This window comes from Oncorhynchus nerka, linkage group LG2 (genome assembly GCF_034236695.1).
Source record: "Oncorhynchus nerka isolate Pitt River linkage group LG2, Oner_Uvic_2.0, whole genome shotgun sequence".
Classification (NCBI taxonomy): Eukaryota; Metazoa; Chordata; class Actinopteri; order Salmoniformes; family Salmonidae; genus Oncorhynchus; species Oncorhynchus nerka.
In genome coordinates, this window is record NC_088397.1 from 62,648,318 (window position 1) to 62,669,126 (window position 20,809).

General features: G+C 43.3%; 1 protein-coding gene across 2 annotated transcripts in view; it reads right to left on the reverse strand.

The window, feature by feature from the left end:
* cdc42 (cell division cycle 42) overlaps positions 1-19,370 on the reverse strand; it is a 50,821-nt gene extending 31,451 nt beyond the window's left edge. The window contains exon 1 of one of the 2 annotated variants that reach the window (XM_029676392.2): positions 19,287-19,370. The gene's annotated coding sequence lies outside the window, so the exon portion shown is untranslated. Of the gene's footprint in view, positions 1-18,439; positions 18,465-19,286 lie in introns of those variants that run through there. The other variant, XM_029676402.2, reaches the window with a different exon arrangement.
* Between the last annotated feature and the right edge of the window lie 1,439 nt (positions 19,371-20,809).

Consider the following 20,809-nt stretch of genomic DNA (forward strand, 5'->3'; position numbering starts at 1 on the left):
TTCCGGATTTGACCATATTAATGACCTATGGCTCGTATTTCTGTGTGTTATTATGTTATAATTAAGTCTACGATTTGATATTTGATAGAGCAGTCTGACTGAGCGGTGGTAGGCAGCAGCAGGCTCATAAGCATTCATTCAAACAGCACTTTCCTGCATTTGCCAGCAGCTCTTCGCTGTGCTTCAAGCATTGAGCTGTTTATGACTTCAAGCCTATCAACTCCAGAGATTAGGCTAGTGTAACCGATGTGAAATGGCTAGCTAGTTAGCGGGGTGCACGCTAATAGCGTTTCAATCGGTGACGTCACTCGCTCTGAGACCTTGACGTAGTTGTTCCCCTTGCTCTGCAAGGGATGTGGCATTTTTGGAGCAATGGATAACGATGCTTCAAGAGTGGCTGTTTTCAATGTATTCCTGGTTCGAGCCCAGGTAGGGGCGAGTAGAGGACGGAAGCTATACTGTTACACTGGAGATACTAAAGAGCCTATAAGATCATCCAAGTGTCAAAGGTACATGAAATACAAATATTACAGAAATAGTCCTATAATAACTACAACCTAAAACTTCTTATCTGGGAATATTGAAGACTCATGTTAAAAGGAACCACCAGCTTTCATATGTTCTCATGTTCTGAGGAAGTAACTTAAACATTAGCTTTTTAAAAAAAAATTTAAACATGGCACATATTGCACTTTTACTTTCTTCTCCAACACTTTGTTTTTGCATTTATTTAAACCAAATTGAACATGTTTCATTATTTATTTGAGGCCAAATTGATTTTATTGATGTATTAACTTATTAACTGTAGCGGGATATTTTCATCTGCAACCACTGAAAAGCATTGCACAACAGTCAAATAATATTACTAGAAAATATTCATATTCATTAAATCACAAGTGCAATATTTTGAAACACAGCTTAGCCTTTTGTTAAATCACCCTGTCGTCTCAGATTGAAATTATGCTTGGTCACGAAAATCAGAAAAGCAATCAAATGAACCATTTACCTTTGATGATCTTCGGATGTTTTCGCTCACGAGACTCCCAGTTACACAGCAAATGTTCCTTTTGTTCCATAAAGATTATTTTTATACCCAAAATACCGAAGTTTGTTTGTCACGTTATGTTCAGAAATCCACAGGACAAAGCGGTCACCACAACGCAGACGGAAATTCCAAAGTCTTCATAATGTCCACAGAAACATGTCAAACGTTTTTTTACAATCATTCCTCGGGTAGTTTTTAAAATATATATTCGAAAATATATCAACCGATGGTGTAGCTTTTTCCATAACAGTTGGAGGAACAATGGCCGCTTTACTCAATTGCGCACAAACTCACTCAGAGCCCCCACCTCTCCACTTACGCAATGTGATCCTTCACGCTCATTTTTCAAAATAAAAGCCTGAAACTATGTCTAAAGACTGTTGACACCTTAGGGAAGCCACAGAAAAAGGAATCTGGTTGATATCCCTTTAAATAGAGGACAGGCATGCATAGGAACACAGAGGTTTCAAAATAAGAGGCTCTTCCTGATTGGATTATCCTCAGGCTTTCGCCTGCAATATCAGTTCTGTTATACCCACAGACAATATTTTTTTGGGAAACAGTGTTTTCTATCCTAATCTGTCAATTATATGCATATTCTAGCATCTGGTCATGAGAAATAGGCCATTTACTTTGGGAACGTTATTTTTCCAAACATAAAAATAGTGCCCCCTAGCTTCAAGAGGTTAAGTTAAAATAAAAGTCCATTCAGTATTGTTGTAATTGCCGTTATTACAAATAAACAAAAACAATGGGCCAATTAATCGGTATCGTTTTTTTTTGGTCCTCCAATAAATCGGTATCGGCGTTGAAAAATCAGACGGTCGTCCTCTAATTACAAGTCAGGCGATAAGCTGTTTGCAAATTGTCAACATACTATTGGTTGGACCTGTAAAAATACGTGTGATGACCAAAGTCTAAAGCCCACGTGAAGAACAAGGAAAAGCACCGTCTTAGCCAGAGCATGCCTCTTCAAACGACCATTACTAGTGCAAGCGCAACTGCAGATTCAAGACGAGAATTTATTCAGGACTTTGTGGCTGTGTACGCAGAGTCTGATATTCCCTTAGAAAAGATAAGAAAGCTACGGCCGTTTCTAGTGAAGCATTGCAAACAGGGAGGAGTGTTGGCCAAAAATGAGAGCAGCCTCCATCAAACTCACCTGCCCCATGTGTTCGACCAACACATGACTGCTGTTCTACAGAAGATCCGTTAGAAGTTGGCGGTGGTTGTGAACGAGACAGATGCAAGGGATTGTAGCGTTCTAAACATAACTTAGCCTATTAATATACCGTTGCTATAGTCTACATTTACATTCTGCAATGTGAAATTGTCTGCACGCTAATTGTGATATTCCAAACGACAAGCCATCGTGGTGAAATATAGCGATGCATAAATGTCAGCAACTGGTCTGCCTCTCCATCTAGCTAACTATCGCTATATCTATATTGTGTTTACACTTGAAATGTAAATAAAATAATATTGTGACAATAAGTGTTAAGGAAAAACGTTTTGTTTTAACCTCTTTCATTGCATGTGTTGAAAACCAGTACTTTCTGGTGGATGTCATTTTCATGGACAGATGCAAAAACGCCACGTTTTCCCAAGCTATACTAGCCTCCCTCCACAGCAACGATCTGAACCTGAACAATGCCTGAGCAGTGGTCACAGATAATGCTGCTACTGCCTGAAGGCATACAAGGAGGTTCTGAAAGGAGTGATGCCAACAGCGTCCATGTAACCCGTCTCTGTCATGTCATGAATCTGGTGGGTGAGACCTGGCAGCGCCACAAATACTTCTCTGAAGTTGCATCACGTATGACATAGATCTTATCGGTCTTCTTTAAGAAGCCTGGCAGAAAGAGGAAATGGGTGAGCTTCCTCATTATGAAGGAGTTTGTGCAGGCCAAAGCTCCTCCTGAAGCAGTGAGCTCCAGATGGAATAGCTGGTTTGAGGCAGTGAAGTACCATGCAGAGCATGTTCATCTCTACAGAGCGTTTTCATTGGCAGAAAAGTCATCATCCCAGGCAGTCACAAACATCCTCAGTCAGCTGGAAACAGAGGTGGTGGTGCAGGCACTCACTGTTAAGCTAACCATCTCAGAGGGCTGCTCCAAACTGATGACAGCTCTGTCAATCCTGGAAGGAACCCGCCGTCCCACAGCAGTGTCTGCATACAACGCCATGGAGGATCTAGACTCTTACCTAGTGAATGGAATGGCAAAAACATTTGGGTATGCTGCCAAGACAGGTGAGCTATTGAGAAAGATGGGGATTGGAGACAGGAGGGAGGTGCTTGACCATCTCCATGATGCATTCCACTTGGCCTTCAAAGTTCTCAAAGCACTGGGACACACATCCAGTCAGAGGTCTACAGGCTGGCAAGGGTGTTCGATCCTAGGCAGGCTTCAGCCATGGAAAAGTAGATTGAAGCCTACACACAATTGAAATCCATGGCAAGCCCATCAACAGAGCTCAGTGAACAATGGATTGCCTATCAGCTCTGTGTGTCCAGGGAGTCCTCACCTGTTTTGGAGCTTGCTGATTACTGGAGGAGCATGAGTGCAAGATTCCCAAGCGTTGCAGTGCCCTACATCTACTTCCCAGTCAACTCAGTGGACTGAGGGGAGTATCAGCAAATACACAACTCCACTCAGAGACAAGCGAGAGGCACTCAACGAGCTCAACACAAAGAGGCTGATAATCATGTACTTATAATAGAGAGGTCTGTGATAGGCAAAATCTATGGAACTAAGTTGTCCATCTATTGCTGCATAATTTTCCTAGTGAAGCACTTTATTTCACAAAAAACAATGTACCATTTTGTTTTTTTACATAAGTACAACTAGGTTTTGCCTATTGCTGGCTGCATTGTTGCCTAGATTACCACATTACTTTTTTCATTTATAATGAAACACTTAACTCTGTATTGAAGCACTAGCCTTGATTTAAAAAATTGTGCAATGTTGTGTTGCATCAATACAAATGTACCGTTATATCTTAAGTTCGTCGGGCTAGGGGGCAGTACTCGGAAGTTTGAATGACCGAAGTACCCAAAGTAAACCACCTGTTACTCAGGCCCAGAAGCTAGGATATGCATATAATTGGTAGTATTGGATAGAAAACACTGCCTGTGAGTATAACAGAACAGATATAGCAGGTGAAAACCCTTGGAGAATCCATCCGGGAATTTTTTGTTGTTGAAGTGACACCATTTAAAATGCCTGTCTATGGGACAATCAAAGGCATACCTCCCAGATTGCAGTTCCTAGGGCTTCCAGTAGATTTCAACAGTCTTTAGAAAGAGTTTCAGGCTGGTTTTTTGAAAAATGAGCTAGAATGTAGTTTTTCTAGGTGGCTCCCATTTTGGCTGTAGTATTGTGGCACGCGTGGATGAGCAAGGGCACTTCGTTATTTATCTCCAGTAATGAACATACTATTCTATTATTTACATTTTAACGTTTATTTAGATATTAGAGCACCTGAGGATTGATTAGAAACCTTGTTTGACTTGTTTGGACGAAGTGTATTGGTAACTTTTGGGATTCATTTGTATGCATTTTCAACGAGAGAAACCGGTGATATACTGAGTCAAGCACGCCAACTAACCTGACTTTGGGATATAAAGGACTTTATCAAACAAAAGGACCATTTCTTATGTAGCTGGGACCCTTGGGATTGCAAACAGAGGAAGGTAAGTGATTTATTTTATTGCCTTTTCTGACTTTCGTGGCACCTCTGCTTGTTTGGAAAATGTTTGTAATGCTTTTGTACACGGGGCGCTGGTCTCAAATAATCGCATGGTATGATTTCGCCGTAAAGCCTTTTTGAATCAAAGCGGCTGGATTAACAAGAACTTACGCTTTTAAACTATGTAAGACACTTGTATTTTCATGCATGTTTAATATTACGAATTTCGCATTTCACACTCTGCAATTTCACCGGATGTTGGCCAGGTGGGACTCTAGCCCAAAGAGGTAAAATTGTTGATGTTTTATGAATTCACATTAGACACTGATGATAAAGTGTAAATCGTAAAACACAAAATTCAGAAAATTGTAAACGGATTTCATAGGGCCCTAGGTACACTATTTTCAGATAACTAGAAAGTAGTACGATGAAGAAATCTTTAAAATAATAACACTCAATTTGCAGAGCGTCACATCCATTGTGCTTCGCCAAGCCTTCCTTTTAGCCTCTCTAGGGTATGTGGGACGCTAGCGTCCCTTCTGGCCAACATCCAGTGAGATTGCAGAGCGCCAAATTCAAATACAGAAATGCTCATTATAAAAATTCAGAAAACAAAACATATTTTACATATGTTTAAAGATTAACTTCTTGTTAATCCAACCACGGTGTCAGATTTATAAAATGCTTTTCGGCGAAAGCATACCTAGCCCAGAACATACCTAGCCGACAAATTATTACAAACAGTAACCAGCCAAGCAGACGCGTTAAAAAACTCACAAATAGAGATAGAATTAATCCCTTACCTTTGATGATCTTCATATGGTGGCAATCACAAGACATTCATTTGCTCAATAAATGTTCTATAAAATCTCTTTATATCCAAAAACCTCTGTTTTTTTCACCAGTTTTCTTCAGTAATCCACAGTCTCAAATGCAGTCAAAACAGGTAGACAAAAAATCCAAATTGTATCCGTAAAGTTCATAGAAACATGTCAAACGATGTTTATATTCAATCCTCAGGTTGTTTTTAGCCTAAATGATCTATAATATTTCAACCAGACAATAACGTCGTCAATATAAAAAGGTAAACAAGAAATGCACTCTCTCGGGGTTGCGCATGAAAAAGCTCTGCGACATGGTAGGGTCCACTCATTCAGACTGGTCTTACTCCCTCATTTATAGGAATACAAGCCTGAAACAGTTTATAAAGACTGTTGACATCTAGTGGAAGGCATAGGAACTGCAAATTGAGTCCTAAGTCAATGGATACTGTAATGGCATTGAATAGAAAACTACAAAACCACAAAAAAAAACTACTTCCTGAATGGATTTTTCTCAGGTTTTCGCCTGCCAAATCAGTTGTTATACTCACACTATTTTAACAGTTTTGGAAACTTCAGAGTGTTTTCTATCCAAATCTACCAGTTATATGCATATCATATCTTCTGGGCCAGAGTAGCAGGCCGTTTAATTTGGGCATGCTTTTCATCCAAAATTCCAAATGCTGCCCCTTACCCTAGAGAGGTTAAAAAGTGTCTAGTAATATTTTACCCTGAGACTGAGATTTACTTTTGCCGATGTGTCCGTTCTCCAAAAAATGCCTGTCAATTTACGTGACATCCCATTATCCTTTACTTCAAAGTGGTATTACATAGAACTTGGTAATTTTGTGTGTACACTTCACCTATAAAAAAGGTTTTAAAAAAATAAAACATTCACATTTATGCATGATAAGTCAATTCTGTGAGACATCTGGTTTCTCATTGTGTGTGCAAATGTCACATCCATAACACTGAAATTGCCTACATGCAGCCAGGAGCATAGGAGAAAATGTGTTGTTTTTTTTAAACAACGTATTTTTTTGCTATTCAAACGTTTATTATTACGGTGACAGATCATTTGGCTGGCCAATAACAGACATCCAAAATTCCATGACCATCACAGTCCTAACAGAGAAGCCACAATTCCCTGTGAGGGTAAAAGGCCCCAGGCTCCATAAGGGTTGCAACGGGCAGTGGCCCTCTCCCCACGATTATGGTTCCACTTCCAGGAACTGACACAGCCATTCATTTTTAGCATACAAACTTCAACATGCTGGTTATCGTGGTTCCAAACATTGAATAGCTACAAAAGTCTCTGGGGTAAACGATTAATTCAATGGTTAGGTGTCACTTTAATCCCTTACACTCTTAGAAAATGGCCTATATACACACATAAAATCTAACAACAATTTAAGATGTTTACTGCGTTACAGTTCATATAAGGATATCAGTCCATTGAAATAAATAAATTAGACCCTAATCTATGGATTTGACGACTGGGTATACAGACATGCATCTGTTGGTCACAGATTTTTTTAAAATATATGTAAAAAAATTAATTAGGAGGCGTGGATTAGAAGATGCGTCAGTATCTGGTGTGACCATTTGCCTCACACAGCGTGACACATCTCCTTTGCATAGAGTTCATCAGGCTGTTGATTGTGGCCTGTGGAATGTTGTCCCACCCCTCTTCAATGCCTGTGTGAAGTTGCTGCATATTGGCGGTAACTGGTATTCCGAAAATGCTCAATGGGTGACATGTCTGGTGAGTATGTAGGCCATGGAAGAACTGGGACATTTTCAGCTTCCCGGAATTGTGTACAGATCCTTGCGACATGGGGCCGTGCATTATCATGCTGAAACATGAGGTGATGGCGGCAGATGAACGGCACGACAACGGGCCTCAGGATCTTGTCACGGTATCTCAGTACATTCAAATGTCCATAGAAAAGGTTCAATTGTGTTTGTTGTCCGCCACGCACACCTCCAACTCAATCGAGTTTGCAGATGACAACAGTAGTAGGCCTGAATACCAACAACGAGACAGCCTAGAGAGGAGGGCCCTGGGAGTGTGGGGTCAGAAAAATAACCTCACTCAATGTTGACAAAACAAAGCAGCTGATCGTGGACTCCAGGAAACAGCAGAGGGAGCATGCCCCTATCCACATTGACGAAACCACAGTAGAGCAGGTAGAAAGCGTCAAGTTCCTCGTCATACACATACCTGACTATGTGAAATGGTCCACCCACAGACAGTGTGGTGAAGAAGGCACAACAGTGCCTCTTCAACCTCAGGATGCTGAGGAAATTTGGCTTGGCCCCTAAAACCCTCAAACTTTTACAGATGCACAATTGAGAGCATCCTGTCACCGCTTGGTACGACAACTGCACCGCCTGCAATAGCAGGGCTCAAGAGGGTTGTGCGGTCTGCTCAACGCATCACTGGGGGCACACTGCCTGCCCTCCAGGACACCTACAGCACCCAATGTCACAAGAAAGCCAAAAAGTTAAAAGAACAACCACCACCTGAGCCACTGCCTCTTCACCCTGCTTACCATCCAGAAGGAGAAGTCAGTACAGGTGCATCAAAGCTGGGACCAAGAGACGGAAAAACAGCTTCTCTTTCAAGGACATCAGAAATAGCCGAAATAGCCAGCTTCCACCCGGTTACGTAACCCTTCACCTAGAGGCTGCTGCCCCATATACAGCTGAAGTCGGAAGTTAACATACACTTCGGTTGGAGTAAAAAATAAACTCATTTTTTCAACCACTCCACAAATTTCTTGTTAACAAACTATAGTTTTGGCAAGTCGGGTAGGACATCTACTATGTGCATGACACAAGTCATTTTTCCAACAATTGTTTACAGACAGATTATTTCACTTTATCACAATTCCAGTGGGTCAGAATTTCACATACACTATGTTGACTGTGCCTTTAAACAGCTTGGAAAATTCCGGAAAATTATGCCATGGCTTTAGAAGCTTCTGATAGGCTAATTGACATCATTTGAGTGAATTGGAGATGTACCTATGGGTGTATTTCAAGGCCTACCTTCAAACTCAATGCCTCTTTGCTTGACATCATGGAAAATCAAAAGAAATCGGCCAAGACCTCAAAAAAAAAAACTGTAGACCTCCACAAGCCTGGTTCATCCTTGGGAGCAATTTCCAAACACCTGAAGCTACCACGTTCCATGTGTACAAACAATAGTATGCAAGTATAAACACCATGAGACCACACAGCGGTCATACCGCTCAGGAAGGAGACGCGTTCTGTCCACTAGCGATTAACGTACTTTGGTGCGAAAAGTGCAAATCAATCCCAGAACAGCAGCAGGGGACCTTGTGAAGATGCTGGAGAAAACAGGCAAAAAAGTATCAGTAAAACGAGTCCATATCGACATAACCTGAAAGGCTGCTCAGCAAGGAAGAGGCCACTGCTCGAAAAAAAAAAAAAACATAAAACAAAAAGCCAGACTACGGTTTGCAACTGCACATGGGGACAAATAAAGATAGCACTTTTTGGAGAAATGTCCTATGGTCTGATGAAACAAAAATATAACTGTTTGGCCATAATGACCATCGTTATGTTTGGAGGAAAAAGGGAGAGGCTTGCAAGCCGAAAAAAACACCATCCCAACCGTGAAGCACGGGCTGGCAGCATCATGTTGTGGGGGTGCTTTGCTGCAGGAGGGACTGGTGCACTTCACAAAATAGATGGCTTCATGAGGTAGGAAAATTATGTGGATGTATTGAAGCAACATCTCAAGACATCAGTCAGGAAGTTAACATCTCTAGGATAGGGGGCAGCATTTGGAATTTTGGATGAAAAGCATGCCCAAATTCAACTGCCTGCTACTCATCCCCAGAAGATACGATTGCATATTAATAGAAAACACTGAAGTTTCTAAAACTGTTTGAATCATGTCTGAGTATAACAGAACTTATTTGGCAGGTGAAACCTGAGGACAAACCATTCAGATTTTGTTTTTAGGTCACTCTTTTCAAAATGTTTTCATTGGGAATCCAGATTTCTAAGGAACCTTCTTGCAGTTCCTACCGCTTCCACTGGATGTCAACAGTCTATAGAAATTGGTTGAGGTTTTTCCTTTGTATAATGAAGTAACACTGTTCAGAACGAGGCTAGAGTGAAGAGGACTCTTTGTTAGAGGCACGTGACCTGAAAGCTAGCTAGTTTGTTTTCCTCCTGTATTGAACACAGATCATCCCGTCTTCAATTGTATTGATTATTTACGTTAAAAATACAGAGAGTTGTATTACAAAAGTAGTTGTAAATGTTTTGGCAAAGTTTTACAGGTAACTGTACTCTATTCTACTGTTTTAGTATATGCAACTCCAATATTTCTCATACTAATATTGATAGATTTAAAAAAAACTTTTAGGTTGTGTGTATTGATGTGAATTGTTAGATATTACTGCATTGTTGGAGCTAGAAACAAGCATTTTGCTAGACCCGCAATAAAATCTACTATGTTTATGTGACATAAAATTTGATAGTTTATGCCTGCCCAAACCCCGCCACCATGGGGCACTCTATTGACAAAGTTGGCATCAGCAAACCGCTCGCCCACATAACTCCATACACGTGGTCTGTGGTTGTGAGGTCGGTAGGACGTACTGCCAAATTATCTAAAAAGACATTGGAGGCAGCTTATGGTAGAGATTTGACCATTACGTTTTCTGGTAACTGCTCTGGTGGGCATTCCTGCAGTCGGCATGCCAATTGCACACTCCCTCAACTTGAGACATCTATTGTGTTGTGTGACAAAACTGCACATTTTCAAGTTGCCTTTTATTGTCCCCTGCACAAGATGCACCTGTGTAATGAAATGCCACACCTGTCAGGTGGATGGATTATCTTGGCAAAAGATAAATGCTCACTAACAGGGAAGTTACCAAATGTGTGCACACAATTTGAGAGGAATATGTTTTTGGGGTATTTTATTTCAGCTCACGAAACCAACTTTTGACATGTTGCATATTTTTGTTCAGTGTAAATAGAAACATTTAAATTTGGCCTTACCAGAAAAACTATAAAAAGTTATATTAAATGACCAGGGTAGCAATTGAAAGAGAACACTGGAGAAGATGGGAAAATCATCAGACCAAAAAAACCTTAATGGAAACATCATCTTACTGTCAAAAGGCTATAGTCTTATTATTGAACATGCACCTCTGATAATGAAGCAGCTAATAAAACCACATTTTCAAATATTCGCCAAAATACAATTAGCAGGAAAATACTGCTCTAAACACTGCACCTAATGTGAGTGATTCCATATGTGAGCGATAAATCTGTTAGAAAACTTAGAAAGAGGTGGAATCTAATAGCAATAACTAGGATGATAATATAGGACTAAGAGTGTGCCTTCGGCTTCTGGACAAGGAAAGAAAGTTGATATGAAAACCAATAGAACAGGAGAGAAATCAAAACAGTTAACACAGGATTGAATTTAGAATCATTTGTTGCACAATGACCAGTACCAGCTTTTTGAGGAGGTGCTCTCGCTCTGTCTGACAGGTGATAGCTATTCTGCCCCACAAGCAAGGCTCTGTATGCTATGCACGTGTGATAAATGAGATGACTAAAGAAAATTTACAAAAGGCACTTCAGACAAACAGATTTTGGTGCACATAGAATAGAGTCATGAGTGCATTCAAGTGTGCGTTCCTTGGCACATTTTCTTCACAATACGACAAACAGGTTAATTCTGTTTAGGACAACCCAGGGTATAACATGTCATCCTTGTAACTGTGGAACAAACTTAACGATAATAAACGTTGACACTGAATTAGATGACTTTTCAAATATGGAAATGTGAAATACACATTTCAACTCATAGGCGTGTGGTTAGCTTGTATGACATCAAAGCAGTATCTCATCTTTCAGAACAGACTCTTCTCAATTTACAGCATTTCCCTCACCCAAACAACAAATGTGCAAAAGCAGCCCAATTAGCAGGAGGGGTGAGGGTCGTCATCTTGCCACACGCAGTGCTCAAGTTCAGAACGGCAGTCAGTCAAAACCTAAAGCGCTGTGAAGCGGAGAACCTGTGCTCTGACATCATGTATAGCATGTTACTGTACAGCCACTGCGTTCCAATTTAGGCACTTATCAATGACAAAATCTGCTATTTTCAACCCGTATAAGGGATGACAGGGGCTATGACTGGAAAGGACTACAAAAACTGATGAGGAAAATATCAAGGGTACAAGACGGTGTACATACCAGAGTTAGGGGATTAAACAAATTATTCCATACAGCATTGCGGTCTGTAACAGACAAGTCACATGATCTGTTAGCGAACACATGACTCCACGTGCAATCTCAGTAAAAAATAGAATGTCTACGATGCACAGTAATATCGCATATATTTGATATCACCATGAGTTCCAGAACCCCTCATTGCAGCCCTATTCAGAGGTTAGGCCACAGCTTCTCCAGGAAAGGGAGTGGGGGGGCTGGCAATGGGGGCAGAGGGACGCTAGATGGGTATGTGTGGAGCCTCCACAGAGCTCTGTAGCAATGAGGATGAGCGGCGAGTGTAAGGGAGAAAGAGAGCGAGGGGGAGTGAGAGAAAGCAAGACAGTGTCATATTGCAAAGTGAGCAAGAGAGTGAACGGGAGAGGGAGTGAACATAAACTAATGCACAGATGGACATCTTCCTTCCACACTCCAACAACCTGAGGATGAGGGGCTAACCATCCCTCCTCTGTTCCAACACACACACCAGCCTGATCAGGGTGTTTTCCTCCTACACTGGCTCCAAGCAGCTGGACACTGGCTGGGGTGATGTTGAGACAAAGTTAAAGAGTGATAGATAGGCATATGACCTAAACAGTGCTGACAAGAACAGACAGTGTTGCCACATCTAGCCCCTCCAAGCCTACTGCTAGACTAATTTTTATTTTATTTCACCATTACTTAACCAGGTAGGCAAGTTCAGAACAAATTCTCATTTACAATTGCAACCTGGCCAAGATAAAGCAAAGCATTTTGACACATACTCTGACGGAAACATGGATCACCACAGACAACACCGCTACTCCTACTGCTCTCTCTTCGTCCGCCCACGTGCTCTCGCACACCCCGAGAGCTTCTGGTCAGCGGGGTGGTGGCACCGGGATCCTCATCTCATTCTCTCTTTCTCCCCTTACCCATCTGTCTATCGCCTCCTTTGAATTCCATGCTGTCACAGTTACCAGCCCTTTCAAGCTTAACATCCTTATCATTTATCGCCCTCCAGGTTCCCTCGGAGAGTTCATCAATGAGCTTGATGCCTTGATAAGCTCCTTTCCTGAGGACGGCTCACCTCTCACAGTTCTGGGCGACTTTAACCTCCCCACGTCTACCTTTGACTCATTCCTCTCTGCCTCCTTTCCACTCCTCTCCTCTTTTGACCTCACCCTCTCACCTTCCCCCCCTACTCACAAGGCAGGCAATACGCTCGACCTCATCTTTACTAGATGCTGTTCCTCCACTAACCTCATTGCAACTCCCCTCCAAGTCTCCGACCACTACCTTGTATCCTTTTCCCTCTCGCTCTCATCCAACACTTCCCACACTGCCCCTACTCGGATGGTATCGCGCCGTCCCAACCTTCGCTCTCTCTCCCCCGCTACTCTCTCCTCTTCCATCCTATCATCTCTTCCCTCTGCTCAAACCTATCTCCTGATTCTGCCTCCTCAACCCTCCTCTCCTCCCTTTCTGCATCCCTTGATTCTCTATGTCCCCTATCCTCCAGGCCGGCTCGATCCTCCCCTCCCGCTCCGTGGCTCAACGACTCATTGCGAGCTCACAGAACAGGGCTCCGGGCAGCCGAGCGGAAATGGAGGAAAACTCGCCTCCCTGCGGACCTGGCATCCTTTCACTCCCTCCTCTCTACATTTTCCTCCTCTGTCTCTGCTGCTAAAGCCACTTTCTACCACTCTAAATTCCAAGCATCTGCCTCTAACCCTAGGAAGCTCTTTGCCACCTTCTCCTCCCTCTTGAATCCTCCTCCCCCTCCCCCCCTCCTCCCTCTCTGCAGATGACTTCGTCAACCATTTTGAAAAGAAGGTCGACGACATCCGATCCTCGTTTGCTAAGTCAAACGACACCGCTGGTTCTGCTCACACTGCCCTACCCTGTGCTCTGACCTCTTTCTCCCCTCTCTCTCCAGATGACATCTCGCGTCTTGTGACGGCCGGCCGCCCAACAACCTGCCCGCTTGACCCTATCCCCTCCTCTCTTCTCCAGACCATCTCCGGTGACCTTCTCCCTTACCTCACCTCGCTCATCAACTCATCCCTGACCGCTGGCTACGTCCCTCCCGTCTTCAAGAGAGCGAGAGTTGCACCCCTTCTGAAAAAACCTACACTCGATCCCTCCGATGTCAACAACTACAGACCAGTATCCCTTCTTTCTTTTCTCTCCAAAACTCTTGAACGTGCCGTCCTTGGCCAGCTCTCCCGCTATCTCTCTCAGAATGACCTTTTTGATCCAAATCAGTCAGGTTTCAAGACTAGTCATTCAACTGAGACTGCTCTTCTCTGTATCACGGAGGCGCTCCGCACTGCTAAAGCTAACTCTCTCTCCTCTGCTCTCATCCTTCTAGACCTATCGGCTGCCTTCGATACTGTGAACCATCAGATCCTCCTCTCCACCCTCTCCGAGTTGGGCATCTCCGGCGCGGCCCACGCTTGGATTGCGTCCTACCTGACAGGTCGCTCCTACCAGGTGGCGTGGCGAGAATCCGTCTCCTCACCACGTGCTCTCACCACTGGTGTCCCCCAGGGCTCTGTTCTAGGCCCTCTCCTATTCTCGCTATACACCAAGTCACTTGGCTCTGTCATAACCTCACATGGTCTCTCCTATCATTGCTATGCAGACGACACACAATTAATCTTCTCCTTTCCCCTTCTGACGACCAGGTGGCGAATCGCATCTCTGCATGTCTGGCAGACATATCAGTGTGGATGACGGATCATCACCTCAAGCTGAACCTCGGCAAGACGGAGCTGCTCTTCCTCCCGGGAAGGACTGCCCGTTCCATGATCTCGCCATCACGGTTGACAACTCCATTGTGTCCTCCTCCCAGAGCGCTAAGAACCTTGGCGTGATCCTGGACAACACCCTGTCGTTCTCAAATAACATCAAGGCGGTGGCCCGTTCCTGTAGGTTCATGCTCTACAACATCCGCAGAGTACGACCCTGCCTCACACAGGAAGCGGCGCAGGTCCTAATCCAGGCACTTGTCATCTCCCGTCTGGATTACTGCAACTCGCTGCTGGCTGGGCTCCCTGCCTGTGCCATTAAACCCCTACAACTCATCCAGAACGCCGCAGCCCGTCTGGTGTTCAACCTTCCCAAGTTCTCTCACGTCACCCCGCTCCTCCGCTCTCTCCACTGGCTTCCAGTTGAAGCTCGCATCCGCTACAAGACCATGGTGCTTGCCTACGGAGCTGTGAGGGGAACGGCACCTCAGTACCTCCAGGCTCTGATCAGGCCCTACACCCAAACAAGGGCACTGCGTTCATCCACCTCTGGCCTGCTCGCCTCCCTACCACTGAGGAAGTACAGTTCCCGCTCAGCCCAGTCAAAACTGTTCGCTGCTCTGGCCCCCAATGGTGGAACAAACTCCCTCACGACGCCAGGACAGCGGAGTCAATCACCACCTTCCGGAGACACCTGAAACCCCACCTCTTTAAGGAATACCTAGGATAGGATAAAGTAATCCTTCTCACCCCCCTTAAAAGACCTAGATGCACTATTGTAAAGTGGCTGTTCCACTGGATGTCATAAGGTGAAAGCACCAATTTGTATGTCGCTCTGGATAAGAGCGTCTTCTAAATGACTTAAATGTAAATGTAAAGTCAATAATACAGTATAAACAAGTCTATATACGATGTGAGGAAATGAGGTGAGATGAGGTAAAGGCAAAAAAAAAGGCCATGGTGGCAAAGTAAATACAATATAGCAAGTAAAACACTGGAATGGTAGATTTGCAGTGGAAGAATGTGCAAAGTAGAAATAAAAATAATGGGGTGCAAAATAAATACAGTAGGGAAAGAGGTAGTTGTTTGGGCTAAATTATAGGTGGACTATGTACAGGTGCAGTAATCTGTGAGCTGCTCTGACAGTTGGTGCTTAAAGCTAGTGAGGGAGATAAGTGTTTCCAGTTTCAGAGATTTTTGTAGTTCGTTCCAGTCATTGGCAGCAGAGAACTGGAAGGAGAGGCGGCCAAAGAAAAAATTGGTTTTGGGGGTGACTAGAGAGATATACCTGCTGGAGCGTGTGCTACAGGTGGGAGATGCTATGGTGACCAGCGAGCTGAGATAAGGGGGGACTTTACCTAGCAGGGTCTTGTAGATGACATGGAGCCAGTGGGTTTGGCGACGAGTATGAAGCGAGGGCCAGCCAACGAGAGCGTACAGGTCGCAATGGTGGGTAGTATATGGGGCTTTGGTGACAAAAAAGATGGCACTGTGATAGACTGCATCCAATTTGTTGTAGGGTATTGGAAGCTATTTTGTAAAGGACATCGCCAAAGTCGAGGATTGGTAGGATGGTCAGTTTTACAAGGGTATGTTTGGCAGCATGAGTGAAGGATGCTTTGTTGCGAAATAGGAAGACAATTCTAGATTTAACTTTGGATTGGAGATGTTTGATATGGGTCTGGAAGGAGAGTTTACAGTCTAACCAGACACCTAAGTATTTGTAGTTGTCCACGTATTCTAAGTCAGAGCCGTACAGAGTAGTGATGTTGGACAGGCGGGCAGATGCAGGTGAAGAGCATGCATTTAGTTTTACTTGTATTTAAGAGCAATTGGATGCCACGGAAGGAGAGTTGTATGGCATTGAAGCTTGCCTGGAGGGTTGTTAACAGTGTCCAAAGAAGGGCCAGAAGTATACAGAATGGTGTCGTCTGCGTAGAGGTGGATCAGAGACTCACCAGCAGCAAGAGCGACATCATTGATGTATACAGAGAAGAGAGTCGGTCCAAGAATTGAACCCTGTGGCACCCCCATAGAGACTTCCAGAGGTCCGGACAGCAGACCCTCCGATTTGACACACTGAACTCTATCAGAGAAGTAGTTGTTGAACCAGGCGAGGCAATCATTTGAGAAACCAAGGCTGTTGAGTCTGCCGATGAGGATGTGGTGATTGACAGAGTCGAAAGCCTTGGCCAGATCAATGAATACGGCTGCACAGTAATGTTTCTTATCGATGGCGGTTAAGATATCGTTTAGGACCTTGAGCGTGGCTGAGGTGCACCCATGACCAGCTCTGAAACCAGATAGCATAGCAGAGAAGGTATGGTGAGATTCGAAATGGTCGGTAATCTGTTTGTTGACTTGGCTTTCGAAGACCTTAGAAAGGCATGGTAGGATAGATATAGGTCTGTAGCAGTTTGGGTCAAGAGTGTGTCCCCCTTTGAAGAGGGGGATGACCGCAGCTGCTTTACAATCTTTGGGAATCTCAGACGACACGAAAGAGAGGTTGAACAGGCTAGTAATAGGGGTGGCAAAAATTTCGGCAGATAATTTTAGAAAGAAAGGGTCCAGATTGTCTAGCCCGGCTGATTTGTAGGGGTCCAGATTTTGCAGCTCTTTCAGAACATCAGCTGAACGGATTTGGGAGGAGAAATGGGGAAGGCTTGGGTGAGTTGCTGTGGGGGGTGCAGTGCTGTTGACCGGGGTAGGAGTAGGCAGGTGGAAAGCATGGCCAGCCGTAGAAAAATGCTTATTGAAATTCTCAATTATGGTGGATTTATCAGTGGTGACAGTGTTCCCTATCTTCAGTGCAGTGGGCAGCTGGGAGGAGGTGTTCTTATTCTCCATGGACTTTACAGTGTCACAGAACTTTGAGTTAGTGTTGAAGGAAGCAAATTTCTGCTTGAAAAAGCTAGCTAGCTAATGAGCATGTTCAACCAACAGCTTGCTGGGTCTAAAATGGTGTCTCAACTTGTCACTATGTGTGACTCAACACGGTTAATGCCTACTATAATTATGATGCTTCCTGATAGCAAGCGGACAAGAGGATGAGTGACGAGTGTATGGGTTTTCAATAAAACAGCCACCACCTTTGTTGCATGTAGGCCCGTGAGAACATGGAATCACATCCCGATAGAGCTGGTCATACCATATGTTCCACACACCTCTCCAAAATGTTGTCATTTTCTGTAGGCCTCTGGCCTGTTGAAAGGAAACAACTTCAATAGTTGCCAACCAATACCTAGCCATGTGGACTTAACGCCTATGTGGACTCAGATTACACCGCTCTGTCAGTCAGCTACTTTCACTGCCTTGGTTGGCCTTGTTTCAGAGTGCTGGCTGGCCTACAAACACAAATGAGTGGATTAAGGGTGATGCAATCATTATCACAACAGTAAAGTGTTGTCTCCATCTCCAAACACGCACACAGGTGCCTAATGTTGAACTAATGCTAGGATGCCCAGATATTCCAAGAATGTCAATAGAAGATTCACCATCCCACCCCTTTGCAGATGCAGGGGTTCTCCCACCTAGGACACTTTTACAGAAGGGGCAGAGGTACACACAATGCAGCTGTGCAATGACTTTCAGGGACTTTCCCATCTGGGTTTACAGTACAATGCTGTGCAGTATAGACTACCAAAAGCAGCTCTATCTGCAAGGCGGTGTCTGGTATTACACCGGATTTACTCACTCTGAAAGGCTTTAGTGATCTTTCACAGCCTCCCTGTTTCCTTCCTACAGCCTATGTAGAAAACACACAGACTCACGTACTGCCAGCCAACCCACATAACCATACTTATTTTAAAGGTCTATGCCTTTTTCTGAATGTAACGTTAGTCTGTCAATAAGTACAGTACACCAAACAAATGAAATCAATGTACCACAAAGTCAGGAGTTTGGTTGAATTGCTTTTCTATCAGCACTGACTGAATGGCACTGTGGAAGGGGACAAAAAAAACAAATCAGCTTTACACAACCATATACCCGATGTTCCACTATCCATGTATTAACTAACCATGAGCTAACCAGCTAGCTAATTAAAGATGGCTCGTAGCTACTATTCGATGGCCTGATCTATCTGTCTTACAATTCTAAAACATTGGTAGAGAAATGGTCAACAATCAAAATAATAACACTCCTAACTAGGTAACATTACACGCTACGTTGTCGTGAAATAATGGAAACATCTATGTGCTGGCTACCATCGTTCAATCATTCCTCCTGGCTTCCTCCTAGCAGTAACGTTAACTACCCTCCCAAGCGGTTTTAAGCAGAGAGCGACCATCGCCATTCTAGCTAACACCCTGGCTAGCTAACAGCTAGTAGTAACAGTGTCAATCAACGATGAAGAAACACAGATTCACGTAACTTAATTGTTTTCACACAAACCCTGTCAGATCGATTGCTTTAAGTACATTAATACACTAGCTCGTTTAGATAACGTTAGCTATAATTTAATTGAAAAAGTCTGATTAGCGTTGATTTAGCTAGTCAGTTTGGCTAGCGGCTTCCTTTCGCTAGTTTGCAGTAGCTACCGTAGTAAACGACGTTAGATTGGCTACCAAGCGGATGCTGTTGTTGAATGAGATGACAAAAGCAAACATTTTATCTCCAATGAAGTAAACAACCAGATACCTACGTTGATAGTGACATGTTAGTTATAACACCGATAGTAACTAGCTACTATACGTGAAGAAATAATTTATTAAAAATAGTCATTTTCCGTACCGTATTCTCTTTATTTGTGTCTCTGCGGCGGGCGTTGGCAGGTTCACGCTAGGGGCTTACTAGTCAAAAGTGCAGGGGCACGTGCGTAGAACGTAATGCGTGACATGTTAATAAGAAATCACTTATAGCAAAATTGATTGATTGACTCCAAATGATTTACATTTCAATAACAGTGAACATGAATATATTCCCTAGTAAGAATAGTGCAGTACAATACCGGTATTATCTTACTCTGTGTTAATGCAGACAGATAAGCACGGAATTGTGACCAAAAGATCTTATAGAAAAATGGTTTTGTGTCAGCTACATTAAACACTTAGCTCTGACTGAGTTCCTGGAATAAGATGCAAAACGCATTCTAACACTGTCTCCCCTCTCAGGACTATGTCCTCAAACCGGTTACCTGACCATTATCCAACCAACACTTCTACAATCTGGGACACAATGACTGCAACATAAACTATTGTGTAAAGTTATACTGTTGATGTTTACAGTGTCTCTCTTGATAGTTCTTCTGATATGCTTGCTGATTGACAGAGGTCTATTACTAAGCCAATACTCAAAACACAGAGAGAGAGAGAGACCGCCAGAAAGAGATAGAGAGACAGAGAGAATAACCCATCTAAAATAAGAATTTTAACCAGAATATTTTATCTATATTTTATCTCCCTATGCAGTTTGATTTGGTTATCAAAATGTTTTACGACAAAAGGTGCCTTCATAATAAAAGTAAAATAAAATTAGTCCAGTAAGTGGCGGAAATGCAATTTTCCAGTCACACAGCGGAAGTAGGCCACTGTGTTATTCATAGTTAGATAGAGGACTCATCTTTATATCTGTACCATTGTAGTGTCTGTGACAGCTGTACCATTGTAGTTTCTGTGACAGCTGTACCATTGTAGTGTCTGTGACAGCTGTACCATTGTAGTTTCTGTGACAGCTGTACCATTGTAGTTTCTGTGACAGCTGTACCATTGTAGTTTCTGTGACAGCTGTACCATTGGTAGTGTCTGTGATAGCTGTACCATTGTAGTGTCTGTGACAGCATGGGCAGTGGCATTGAGGCTATCTCCATTTTCAATTAGTCAATTTTCTTCTTCAAGATAGGCTGATCCCTCCTGATGACCCAGTTGGACAAGACTCCAACAGGGTCACCAGGAGGGATCAGCCAATGAAGTTGGAAGAGTTGACTAGATTAAAACGATGGAAGCCCTCAATGGCGCTGCCCATTTTAATTGGCCTTTTGGCCACTGGATGCCTCTATCATTCTCTATGGTGTTGTTTACATCTGCACCACATGTCGTGCACCATATCAGTGATCAGTATATAATGACGAGATGCTCATGTCTCCTCCCTGAGTCGTTGTCCCAAAGGCGGGAAGACCGGCGAAAAGCTTAGGTCCAAAATAAAACCATAGAAACGCATTGGGTTTATTTTGGACAGATTTTGTCGAGAGCGAAACATATCGCTTCGTTTCTTCCTCTCTGACCATACATACCAAGGGTTTCCACTAGATAGCACAG